Here is a 13,440-nt window from a genome sequence, read left to right as displayed (position 1 = left end):
TTTTCCAGTGAGAAAACTTAGAGGTGATGGAGATGATTTTTGTCTTGACTGGGGCAACGGCTTTATGGGTATACACATACGTCAAGTTTAGTAAGCTGAAATTGAACACTTCAAATATATGGAGTTGATTGTAATCTATGTCTTAGTAAAATCATTATGGATATATTTCCATCTCCTTACTATCAGAGTGAGTGTCCTCATTATGTGTTTCCAGTTTCCTTCACAACAGAGCCACCTCTGTAACATGAGACCACTGACATGGCCCCCGTAAGCTTGGCCATGATCTTAACAGTCTGTTTTTACTGTCTCTGGTGGGTGCATATCCTGCTGTGTCTTCCAAGGACATTTCTCCCTGTATGGGAATATGGCATGCTGTTTGTCGTGCTATAGGGTTCCTGGTCTTTCACATTCAGGTCGCAGCTGCTTCCTACCCTGGCTTCTGTGGAAGGAGCTGCTCAGGCCTTTGGTCGCAGAGTCCTCTGTGTTCTCCCATCACTGCAGCCTTCTCACAATGGAAGGTCACCGTGATTCTCACAGACCCTTCTTGTAATCCAGAGTAACCTCCTGGATCAGGAGTATTTACTTATATCTGCAACAGAGGCTTGACTCTCAGATGCTGTGAACTGACGCTGACCAGGCTCTGAGGCTAATGCTACTTACCTGATTTTCACTGAGAGACTGCATTCTGGCCAGTGAGCAGCAGGGGGCACTGTGGGTCTGTCTCAGGGTCTGCACAGTGGGTGTCCACAGCTGTACCACCCCCCAAACTTCCCAGGGCTGTGCAGTGGAGCCTGCACTCACTGAGACAGACTCAGCAGCTGTGTTCTCTCTGGGTGTGGTTCCAGCATCCACCTCCTCCCAGGTCCAGCCTGCAAGACTTTCCACCAGCCCCCCAGGTCTTGAATAAATGCATGGGGAGGGGTGGGGACAGTCATTGGGGGGACATATTTGCATTCCTAGTCCCTGGGCTCTGTGAGGCCAGTGGAGGGAAGATAAGAGAGGCCTGGGGGCAGCACTCCAGCTCTGGACCTCAAGAGGGCTGTGTCCACCATGGCTGGGGGCCTTCTCTTCTTGCTGCTCCTCCCTCAGTTCTCAGATAGGGACAGGCCTCCAATGTCCAGGAGCATCCTCAGCCTTGACAAGTTCCCTCTGGTTCAGATCTCCCAGCAGCTCAGCTTTTGCTCCTGTTTCCTCAACCATGAGTGCCTGTGTTTGCAGGTTTTTTCTCCCTACCCATGATCACTCAGTTGCCCTGTTTCTGCATCTCTGGGAACATCAGCTAGGCTCATCTGCACTCTAAGCAGTGGCTTTAGTGCTGGTGGCTGCCACATATGCTGGTTACAGCAGAATCTAGGGAGCCCTTCCTGATATCTTTTGAGATTTTATTTGGACTCAAATAAGAACTAGGGTTCCGGGGGTTCCCAGCCCCTTCTTGGAATCTAAAGATTAATCGACATTGCTGAAGCAATGTTGGTCGATTAATCGGTCAACCTATGCTGAAGCCTGAAGATGAGACTGTTATGGTAGTACATTTCATTACAGCTCTGAGGCTTACACAGTGCTCCAGGCCCATGGGGAATTGAGAGACAAATGTTACCTCCGCTCTCCTGGCCTGGTGGAGTCACCCCAGCTGGTGGCTCTGACAGATGTAGCTTGGTGTGTAACTTTCGTGTGAGCACCTGATTTTCCTCAGACAAGTGGATTTAACAATGTTTTACCCCTTTTTCAGTTGAACTGCTGTAGCTCCCATAATTTCCATGTATTATGGAAGGAGCCTGGTGGGAGGTAATTGAATCATGGGGTCGGTTTACCCTGTACTGTTCTCATGGTAGTGAATAAGTCTCGAGAGCTGATGATTTTACACGAGGTTTCCCCTTTCACTCGATCCTGGTTCTCTCTTGTCTGCCACCATGGAAGATGTGCCTTTCACTTTCTGCCACAATTGTGAGGCCTCCCCAGTCACGTGGAACTGTGAGTCTGTGAAACCTCTTTTTCTTTATAAATTACCCAGTCTCAGGTACATCTTTATCAGCAGTGTGAAAACGGACTAGTACATAGCGTATGAAATAAGGATAACTCAGAAAATGGAAAGTCACATACATGGAAAAATATAAAATTTGCAAGATAAAGAAAGTCAAATGAATAGATGTTTCTAGTTTGTGGTTCCACTCTATGTCATTAAAATAATATTTCTTCCAAATTTGTTTGGTAGTGTCACAGCAAAGTTTTTTTTCCTTTTTTTGAGATGGAGTTTCGCTCTTGTTGCCCAAACTGGCATGATCTCTGCTCACTGCAACCTCCACCCCCTGGGTTCAAGCGATTCTCCTGCCTCAGCCTCCTGAATAGCTGGGATTACAGGTGCACACCACCACACCTGGCTAACTTTTTGTATTTTTAGTAGAAATGGAGTTTCACCCTGTTAGCCAGGCTGGTCTCGAGCTCCTGACCTCAGGTAATCCATCTGCCTCTGCTTTCCAAAGTGGTGTGATTATAGGCGTGAGCCATTGCGCTCGACCCACAGCAAAGTTTTAAAGTAACATGCTTTACATGTAATAGAAATCACAGCAAAGAAATAGAAAATGTCAGAAAATTCATCAGTGAAATAACAGCCCTGTGATAATCCTGCTTAAGTTCCAAATGACCTGTTTCTGAAGAAGGATTAAGGAAGAAGTTGCTTTTCCAAGTCTAGGAACACACTTGTCATTTTGGGTGATCAAGGGAAGTGAAGAAAGGACAGCTTAAGTCAGGGAAGAGGACAGATCAGGTGCAGGACACACTGCCTTGAGGCTGATGGGCGGAGTGTGAGTGCGACAGGCCTGGAGCTGGGTGTTACTGAGCTGAAACTGCGCCGTCACCTGCAGTGTGCACTTGGGGGTGACATGGTTCCGGTTGCCATCTTAACTCCATGAATAACCAGACCAGCTGGTCAAATTTTTCAGGACCTAAAAGCTCCTTTCTAAAAAATCAAATCTGTGTGATTTCAGGGTCCCTGACTGTATTCAAGGGTTAGATAGAAAACCGACATCCGTAATTCTTTTAGACACTCTGAAGATGCTTCTCACAAAATAGATCCCGTCTAAGCACTGGCTTGACCTGTCTCAGAACGTGTGGTATTGTCCCTGTACCACATGGGCTGCAGCTGGCCTGGTCTTGTGGGAGGATGGATAATTTGGTGTAACACATTGGGAAATCCTGAGCCTCAGAACTCTCTGGGTCATTGTGGGACTGAGGGAACAGGGTTCTCCATCTTCCAACAGTTGTCATAGATTTTTTTCACAGAATGGGTCCCAGAAAGCAAACAGGTCAGAAAGCAAACAGGCAGATGTCAGTTTGGATGAAGTGCCTCTGCCTTCATCCTGTGGATGTGGTAGGAAAAAAGATTTGTGGCGCCTCTGCCTTCTCTTTGGGTCCTAAGGAGAAGGGTTATGGGTGTCCCCATCCTGCCTGGGGTCCCCTCTTCCTCACTGCCATGACACATGACCGAAGCACAGGCCTCTGAGGCCCCTGCAGGTCTTCCTTGCAGGTCTGTCCGCTCCAGGGTGGGCCCTGCCCTGTGGTTACAGGTCTCTGTATCTCCCCTGTTGGTCCAGCCTGATGCAAGGGCTCAGCTCCCGGAAGAGAAGCCAACATCTACTGCCCCGGAAGAAGCAACGCCGTAAGTAGAATGGCAAGGTTTTTTCACATCAGCACTGGGGATATCTCATGCCTACTTTGGGTCCATTGAAGCAATCATATACTCTCTGAATCTCAGTTCTCACTTTTGGCTCCATGTAACCCTACCTCAGCAACTCTTACTTGCTACATGGGGAATAAATGAAAGGAGAGGTTTGTAAATGACAAGTGTCAGTCACTTTTCACCATGCAGGGGTGTCTGTGTCCTTCTGTGTCAGGTTTTGTGCCAGCAGGGTTGTGCCCTGCCAGCTCTTTCAAGGTTCTCCATGCAGTCTGTGTTCTCTCAGCTGGCCAGATTGTCTGGAAGTTAAGGTCACCTCCTCATGCACTGGAACAAGCAGCAGAGTCAAGTGGACAGTGTGGTCTGGTACCACAAGCTCCTATGGGAGCCCCAGATGATAATGCCTGCTGGTCTCCAGCTTGCAGGTTTCTGATTTAGGACTCTTGCTCTAGGTCTGGCCACTTGGGCTCCTGCAATACTCTGGGATCCTTTCTGAGGATATGGGTGATGATCACTGTTCAGGATATGGAAAGAGCTCAGTGTTAACCCAGGGCACCTGCCGCATGGGGACGTGAGGCACAGGTCTTCCATCTGATCCCCCAGCCTGGCCCATAGACCCACTCTCACCTTGTTTGACCAACATCAGACTCGGGACATTCCTGCAGTCATTCTCCCTCCAGGGCCAATAGACTGAGGCCCTTCCCTTGGCCTGTGGCCTTGTATCCAGTCAATCTTTATACCAGGCTTTTAGGATAAAACATCCCCAGCCTAGGCATTGCCACACAGGCAGGTAGCTCAGAAGGAAGATACTTTGGTGATTCCAGATGCCTGGGCACCTGACCTTGGTGTGTGTGTGTGTGTTCATGACTAAGGTCAGATTTGGGGTTAGGAGTGAGAGTGGTCACCAGATGGTCCAGGGAGAAGATGCTGACGCTTTTGTTGTCAAAGATAAAACTTAAACACATTCCTGCCCTTCCCTGTACTTAAGGCAGCCTCCTGAAGCCTGCAGGTTTCTGAGATTTTCCGTAAACGGAGAAGGTGCATTGCTTAGAATGGATGATTTGAGATACCATCAAAGGGCCAGACAGGAGGAGGGGACAGGTGTCGGCACAGGATAAACAATATACAGTTGATTATGCCAAAGAATACTGAAATAGCTTTGAGGGTAATTCAAATTCGGTGTCCTTGAGGACTAAAGGGGGTGGAGGGATTGAGGGTTTCAAACCTCCACTAGGTCGTTGTGCAAACAGATGCTGAATTCCAACCCACATGAGGAAGGAGGCTAAAAAGATGAGGCAAAATCTCTGAAATTCAGGTGAAGATTTCTGCAGTTTCTTGGTGCTTAAAAGACAGAGATCTGCCAGGCATTAATTGGAAAATCCTGCAGGGTCACAGCACAGGGAGAAGGGAATGTGTTGGATACATGAATTTACTTTGATGTTAGAAACACCGCCTCTACCCCCACTAATAATGGTTTTCATCATTCGTACTTAAGTACATCTACAACCTCCAGCAACCATAATTAACCACAAATAACACTGTGTAAACTGTCACAAGGTTCTGTGTTGTAGGAATAGTACTTGATGTATTAAAATAGTGTGGATGCTAATGAAGCAAGGTTACATGTTGCAATCTCTAGAGTTGCTACTGAACTTGCAGAATGTAAAATTAAATAGCTACTAAATGTAAAATGATACAATAGAAATACTTTATTCATAAAATAAAAAGTTAGAATGGAGGAATAGATCAACAAAGCCCGGAAGAAACACAACATCAAATATATTAAATGTAAATGCATTGGTGAACCCCCCCCAAAAAAAGACTCCCTTAAAATAAAGATGCATGTGTGTTAAGTTTTAAAGGATGCAAAAAATACACCATACAAACATTTACTTGCAGAAATCTGCTGTGGTTATCTTGGTATCAGGTCAAATAATTTTAATAATAGTGGGACATTTTGTGCTTGTAAAGTGAGATATTCAACAAGAACATGTAACAATTATAAATTACACATTCCTAATTACATAACTTTAATCCATATAAAGTATAAATTAGTGAGACTAAAGATAATATATTCACAATTTTAGTTATAAATAACAGCATACACTTTTATTAACTGTGTGAATAAGCAGAAAAAAATTGCACTTTAAGTAAACAACCTGATTAACCAAACTGACCCACTGACACCAGAAGCCCAAATTTTTTATTTTTTGTTTTTTATTATACTTTAAGTTCTAGGGTACATGTGCACAATGCGCAGGTTTGTTACATAGGTATACATGTGCCATGTTGGTTTGCTGCACCCACCAACTTGTCGTTTACATTAGATATTTCTCCTAATGCTATCCCTCCCCCAAACCCCCACCCCCTGAAAGGCCCTGGTGTGTGATGTTCTTCACCCTGTGTCCAAGTGTTCTTATTGTTCAGTTCCCATCTATGAGTGAGAACATGCGGTGTTTGTTTTTCTGTCCTTGCGATAGTTTGCTGAGAATGATGGTTTCTTGCTTCATCCATGTCCCTGCAAAGGACATGAACTCATCCTTTTTTATGGCCACATAGTATTCAATGGTGTATATGTGCCACTTTTTCTTAATCCAGTGTATCAATGATGAACATTTGGGTTGGTTCCAAGTCTTTGCTATTGTGAATAGTGCTGCAGTAAACATACGTGTACATGTGTCTTTATAGTAGCATGATTTATAATCCTTTGGGTATATACCCAGTAATGGGATTGCTGGGTCAAATGGTATTTCTAGTTCCAGATCCTTGAGGAATCACCACACTGTCTTCCACAATGGAAGTGGACTAATTTATGCTCCCACCAACAGTGTAAAAGCGTTGCTATTTCTCCACATCCTCTCCAGCATCTGTTGTTTCTTGAGTTTTTAATGATCACCATTCTAACTGGCGTGAGATGGTCTCTCACTGTGGTTTTGATTTGTATTTCTCCGATGACCAGTGATGATGAGCATTTTTTCATGTCTGTTGTCTGCATAAATGTCTTTTTTTGAGAAGTGTCTGTTTATATCTTTTGCCCACTTTTTGGTGTTTTTTTTTTTCTTGTAAATTTGTTTAAGTTCTTTGTAAATTCTGCATATTAGCCCTTTGTCAGATGGGTAGGTTGCAAAAATTTTCTCCCATTCTGTAGGTTCCCTGTTCACTCTGATGGTAGTTTCTTTTGCTGTGCAGATGCTCTTTAGTTTAATTAACTCCCATTTGTCTATTGTGGCTTTTGGTGTTTTAGTCATGAAGTCTTTGCCCATATCTATGTCCTGAATGGTATTGTCTAGGTTTTCTTCTAGGGTTTTTATGGTTTTAGGTCTAACATTAAAGTCTTTAATACATCTTGAATTAATTTTTGTGTAAGGTGTAAGGAAGGGATCCAATTTCAGCTTTCTACATATGGCTAGCCAGTTTTCCCAGCACCATTTATTAAATAGGGAATCCTTTCCCCATTGCTTGTTTTTGTCAGGCTTGTCAAAGATCAGATAGTTGTAGATGTATGGTGTTATTTCTGAGACCTCTGTTCTGTTCCATTGGTCTATATATCTGTTTTGGTACCAGTACCATGCTGTTTTGGTTACTGTAGCCTTGTAGTATAGTTTGAAGTCAGGTAGCATGGTGTCTTCAGCTTTGTTCTTTTTGCTTAGGATTGTCTTAGCTATGCAGTCTCTTTTTTTGGTTCCATATGAACTTTAATTTTTTTACCGGGAGCTCAAATTTGAAGAATAATTGACTAATAAATATATATTACTGGAATGATTGAATAAGTGCAAGAAGAAATAAATGAGGCATTCATTATTTCTAATTTATTTGATGCTTCTTCTCTTTGTCTGTGAGCAGGGCATCTCCCCATGTCTATTCCTAATCCTGCTCTCTTCTCTCCTCTCTCACCCCAGGACTTAGGTGCATCCTGCAGGGTGGCTCCCATCCCCCTGGGGCAAATGACTGACACGAGGAACCCTGACCTCCTGTGCTGCTCTTTGTATCTTGCTATGGTTTTAGTGTCTCCCTTCCAGAATGCGTAGATTGAAAATTGCCATTGTGAAAATACTAAGAGGTGGGCCTTTAAGAGGTGATGTAGCGTGAGGGTGGAGGCCTCAAAGCGGAGACTAGGGCCCTTATACAAGGGCTGGAGGTTGGAGGGAGTGTGCTCTCTCTTGCTTCCCTTCCACTGTCCACCATGTGAGGATACAGGAGGAAGACTCTTAACAGTGCCTTGATCATTGAATTCCCAGCCTCAAAAAACTGTGAGCAAGTAAATAGCTGTTCTTTATAAACTGTCCAGTCTGTGGGACTTTTGTTTTAGCAACACAAAATGGACTAAAATGTCTGTGTCCTACAGACCTTGATTTTGCAAAAAAACCCAAAAAACAGACACACAAAATGAACTTGCTTCCCTTCATATTGTGTGTGTGTGCATGCGCACATACACACACACACACACCATGCACAACAGCAAAGTGAGACAATACCCACCCAGTCAAACCAACTGCAACCATCAGCCTCATCCAAGGCCTCACTTTGTGTCAAGGACCACAGTCACCCTTAGGTCCTTCCTCCTCAGCCTCCTCCAGCTCCCAGGGACCAGCCCTCAGCTCTCCTGACACATCCTCACCTGCTTTGCTGCCTTCAGGATCTTTCTTGAAAGTGGAACCAAAAATGTCTCTCTAAAGCGTCTGTTTCATCCATCCTGTCTCCTGTTTACATCTCTAACAACACCAGATAATGAACCAATCCATTTTCTGCGAAAGGAGCTGCTCAGGCCTCTGCTCCCAGAGCCTTCTGCATTCTCCCCTCACTGCAGCCTCCTCACATTGGATGATGGTCCTCGTATTCCTTACATGCCCTTCGTCTAGTAACTCAGAAGTCCTTATAGAAAAGCTCTTTATTAATATCAGTAACTCAGGACAGAGTGAGTGTGTGACCCATGGATGCTGTGGGCCTATGGGGACCAGGCTCTCAGGTGACTCCACTCACGATTCCCACTGAGAGACTGCAGTGTAACCAGTGAGCAGCGGGGGGCACTGTGGGCCTGTCTCAGGGTCTGCACAGAGGGAACCCACAGCTGTGCCACCCACCAGACTCTGCAAGACAGCGTCTCCTGCCCACAGAACTGTGGAAGGTCCCAGCAGCTGCTTCCTCCCTGGTCCTTCCCATGGGGCTGACTCTGAGTCTTAACACATTAGTCCTTTCCGTACCAAGAAGCAAGCTCAGACTGCAGTTGCTTCTCGGGGTGGGGCTGAGGTCACCAGGAAGACAAACAAATGTGTGGGAACAGCCCCTCCTCTGTCAGGCCAGTGAAGAAGATAAAAGCAGCCTCAGGTGACAGAGCTGAGACTGGCATGTCAACTGTGCCCACCATGGCGTGGACATCATCTTCTCTTTGTGCTTCTCTTCCACTGCACAGATGAGCCAGTTTTCCGGGACCTAGGGCAGCTCCCAGCCTCTGTCAGTCCCTCTGACTTTGAACCCCAAGGAGTTTAACTCTTAAGTGCTCCATCACCAAAGTGTGTCTGTGTTTGCAGGTTCTCTCTCCCAGTCTTGTGCTGACTCAGTCACCCTCCCTCTCTGCATCCCTGGGAGCATCAGCCAGACTCACCTGCACCCTGAGCAGTGACATCAATGTCAATGTAAAAAGTATATCTTGGTACCAGCAGAAGGCAGGGAATCATTTCCAGTGTCTCCTGAGCTACTACTCAGACTTAGTTAAGCACTAGGACTATGGGGTCCCCAGCCACTTCTCTGGATCCAAAGATGCCTCAAGTAACTCAGGGATTCTGCATATCTCTGGGCTGCAGCCTGAGGACAAGGCTGATCATCATTGTAAGATACGGTATGACAGCATTAATGCTTACACAGTGCTCCAGACCCATAGAGAAGTGAGCAAAAAGCCCTTCTCCACTTGCCCAGTCTGGTGCATTCACCCTGCTGGTGGCTTTGATGAAGCCTAGGTCAGGGTTTAACTTTTGTTGTTACATTTTCAACCAACATATCTAATTTTCTTCAAGCCAGTAGATCTCAAAATGGTACAACTTTTTATTTTGACTTTTAGATTGCTAATATATGTTTACCATCATGTTTTCAGAGACAAAAATGTTTGATTAGAGATCTAAAAATGTTCTTAATAGGGACATTGAAAGAGACAAAAAGGTTTATTCTAGCCGTGCCCTACTCAGAGTCTAGGAGTGACTCAGAGTTGCTTCTGATGTAGGTGCTTCAGTATGGAGTGGGTAATACACCAACCTGCAGAAATTAATTATATTTTATGTACTAGCAATGAACTGTCAAACATCATTAAACAAAAACAATATTGAAAACAAATATATTAAAATCTGAGAGAAATGAAAGACTCGTATATTGAAAAGTACAGAATATTGAAAAAGACAAATAAATAAGCATTCTTAGCTGTGATTCAAACACTGAATATGGTTAACAAAACAATTTTTCACAAATCAATGTACTCCTGGTGCCAACAGCCTCCTAGTAGAAAAACAAACCAAAGGTCACTAAGAAACACAAATGTTACTAAGAAAAAATTACCAAATGGACTTCAGTGGTAGACAACAGGAAGTGCACACCATGATCCAACAGTTTATTGCAGGGATGCAAAGATGGCTCAGTGTGAACATCAATCAATGCAATCCACTGCATTTCCAGGCTAAAGCAGAACAACCATGTGATTGCATCAATCAATACAAAAAAGCATTTGACAAAATTCAACGTTCATGATAAAAATCTTCTAAGTAGCAGAAATATATGATTTCTGTTCAACATGAGAAAATAAAAGACACCTGTAATTCAGGTCATACATGAAGGTGAAATACTACTGTTCCCCTTTCACCATCGTATCTGTTAATGATTCCTCCTAACTATGGGATTCCTTCTTCCTCCTGACGCAGAGGCTGGACCTCCCTTCATCAAGAACTGCCCCTGGTCTGCTAGTGGAGTGGGTAGTCTCTTCTGTTTTCTTCTAGACAAGATTCCTTTCCCAGGGACTCTAAGGAACTCAACTGCCTGCAATCCCTGGGAACTTGCAGGATGAAGAAAGATGGGGGTGGGAGGGTCCCAGAGTGAAGAGGGTGCCTGAGAAAAAACTCCTGCTGAGGGGTGTCCAGACATCCTGCAGAGAGCACTGTGAACTCTGGGTTTGCTCTAGTGCTCACCGGCCCCCTCCTGGTTGTTTCTGCCACTCATATGGACTTAAATGGCCTCCCTCCAGCTGCTTCTGTCTTGAGTTGGAGCTCAGACGTGGCTGGGGGAGTCAAGAAAGGGGTGGCAATGCCTTAGAGAGGGAAGGTACATGCAGCTCTCACTCCCTGGAAGTTTCAGCATTAATATGAGAGTAGCTGGGACCCAGCCGTGGCTGTATCTGCTACAGAATAAGAATGTGTGTGTAGCGGGGCCAGGATGTCCCCACTTTGAACCAAATTCCTTTTGTCCTGGTCTTTTTTCCTCCGCACAAGCCGTTGCCTCAAAAAATCATAGGAAGGCCCCTGGTGTCCCTGAGGTCATGCTGCAGTCTTCCCTGTGGGGTACAGGGAAATAATCTAAAAACTTCGGATTTCTGTGTCTCTCCTTTGCAGGCCCTTGGTCCGGTATGTGATGATTTAAGCCGCTTTGTTGGGTGGGTGTTGTAGAAGATGAAATTCTCCTGTCAACACAGATGTGGCAGCTTGATTTTACTACCTGCCCTGCTCTCAGATCATGGCTGAGCATCACCCACTGATTAACAGTGATAGCCACCTGTGCACGATGCTTCAGGTCTCCAGGACCATGAGGGACACCCCACCTTGGGGTGGCGTTCACTGTGAAGTGGTTTCCACTAAATCATCAGCAAGTTGGACAGAGCCTGTCCTGCTCTCTTAGGCAGCTTAGACTTAAAAGTGATGGTTTATACCACAGATTTCATTATCCTTCTATATAGAGGTTCTTCTGGCATCCTGTGGGCCACTTCAAAAGCTGATATCAGAGAAACAGCATGAGCTATGCTGTAAAATGCCCTCACCACTAACTGGTCCTTGTGGTAGTCTACCTAAGTCTGATTTTGTGATTCTACAGTAATTTTATCACAAAGAAACTGGGATGTGAAAGAGATGTTCGTAGTCTGTGTTGAAGTGATTGTTTTAAGGGTGTATACATGTGTCCAAACTTACAAGGTTTACATGTGAGAGTTTGATTGTAACTCATATTTCACCAGAGTTGCCCAAGTATGTTTCAGACAAGTTCAGATGTGTTCAGGGTGGTATGGGCATAGATGTGTACTAGTATATTTCAATCTCTTTCCCATGAAAGAGAATCTTTCTCTAACTCCTCTTACTGCCCGGCACCCACAACACCATCAGAGCCCTGCACTGGTCACCCTGTAAGGTTCTCCGTCCCTTTAACATAGCGTTATTTAGTGCATTGCCCACTGTGCTAATTTCCCATGAATCCCAAACAATTTGTTAGAATATTGTGCTCATATCAATATTGTACCTGCTCATGAGCAGAACCCCACTCTGCACTCAGACCCAGGTCACAGTCACCTCTTCCCCTGGTCCCTGTGGAAGGAGCTTCCCAGGCCTTTGCTCCCAGAGCCCTCTGCGTTCCCACCTGTCTGCGGTCTCCTCACATTTGATGATTATCATTTTTCAGATGTCTCTTTCAGGTAGTATTTTGGATTGCCTTTGGTTGAAATGGCTATTAATATCAGTTTCCTTGGGACACAGCAGGTTGCTGTGGACTGACAGTGAACAGGCTTTCAGGAGACTCCACTCACATGATTTCCACCAAGAGACTACAGTCTGGCCAGTGAGCAGCAGGGGGCACTGTGGGTCTACCTCACAGACTGCACAGGGTGAACCCACAGCTGTGCCAACCCCCACCCCCAATTCCCCAGGGCTGGGCAATGGAGCCTGCACCCACTGAGGCAGACTCAGCAGCTGTGCCCTCTTTTGGTGTATTCCCAATACCTGCCTCCTCCCAGGTCCTGCCTGCCAGAGTCCCCTCTCCACCAGCCACCAACTCCTAAATAAATGCATTAGAGGAGGAGATGGGCAGTGAAGGGGACACATTGGCATCATAACCCTTCCTCTATGAGGCCAGTGGAGGGAATAAGTGAGGCCTGCTCCAGCTCTGGACCTCAGGAGGGCTGTGTCCGCGCATGGCCTGGGCTTCTTGTTTCCTCCTGCTTCTCTCTCACTTCTCAGGTAGGGACAGGGCTCACATTTGCAGGGACAGCTTCTTAGCCTGAATCAATCACCCCTGGTATGGATGTCCTCTAAGCTTGGAATTTTCCTGTTTCCTTACCCATCTGTGTCTGTAGGTTTCTTCTCACAGCCTGTGCTGACTCAGCCACTCCCTCTCTGCATTTCTGGGAGCATCAGCCAGACTCGCCTGCACTCTGAGCAGTGGCTTCATTTTTTCGTGCCTATCACATGTCTTGGTACCAGCAGAAGCCAGGGAGCCCTCCCCAGTTTCTCTCGTACTACTACTCAAAATCAAGTAAGGACCAGGGAGCTGGGGTCCCAAGTCATTTCCCTGCATACACAGATGCCTCAAACAGTGCAGGGATTCTGCATGTTTCTGGGCTCGAGGCAGAGGATGAGGCTGATCTTATAAAACATCATGGCAACAGTAACACACAGTGCTCCAGACCTAGGCGGAAGTGAGAGTGAAACCACCTCTGCATTCTCCATGCCTGGTACAGTCATCACTGCCCTGCCCGGACCGAGTCTAGCTCAGGGGTGACTTCTGCTTTCACTTCTTCAGTTAAGCCTACTTTC

This window comes from Chlorocebus sabaeus, chromosome 19 (genome assembly GCF_047675955.1).
Source record: "Chlorocebus sabaeus isolate Y175 chromosome 19, mChlSab1.0.hap1, whole genome shotgun sequence".
NCBI classification, from domain to species: Eukaryota; Metazoa; Chordata; class Mammalia; order Primates; family Cercopithecidae; genus Chlorocebus; species Chlorocebus sabaeus.
This window is presented reverse-complemented; position numbering follows the sequence as displayed.